Source organism: Taudactylus pleione, unplaced genomic scaffold (assembly GCF_031769625.1).
Source record: "Taudactylus pleione unplaced genomic scaffold, aTauple2 ptg000726l, whole genome shotgun sequence".
In the NCBI taxonomy this organism is placed as follows: domain Eukaryota; kingdom Metazoa; phylum Chordata; class Amphibia; order Anura; family Myobatrachidae; genus Taudactylus; species Taudactylus pleione.
In genome coordinates this window covers 833,930-834,403 of record NW_028285128.1, presented here as the reverse complement: position 1 = coordinate 834,403, position 474 = coordinate 833,930, and positions in this window count along the sequence as shown.

Genomic DNA, 474 nt, shown 5'->3' with positions numbered 1-474 from the left:
CACGGATTGCTAAGTTCGGGTGGGTTCGGATCTCTGAGATCAGAACCCGTTCATCTCTAGTAAAAACCCAAAGATGCCACTTTAAATATATTTTCTGTTCCCGTCTGAAAAATAAATAATAAAAAATAAAATAAAAACTTTCATGTATAGTGAAAAAATATTGGTGCAATGTGTTAAAGAACTTCAATTAAAAAATAAAAATCTAAAAGCCCTTCAGAAGAATTATCTATAATCTAGTTCCTCTAATGTGTCCACTGTTCTTTACCCCTTCTATTAAATCTCTTCATGTCCTCTTATAGTCTCGATTATCCATTACCTAATTCCTTTAGCCAGTCTCTCCTGTTACTTCCTAACTTCCCTTCTTTTCCAACTCATCTGCCTCTTCCCTCCCTATAGGCTGCTGCCCTGCTCTGTCTGTCCCAGCCTACTTTACCAGCAACCTCTCACTCTCTTTGTGGACCCTTATTCTTCCAG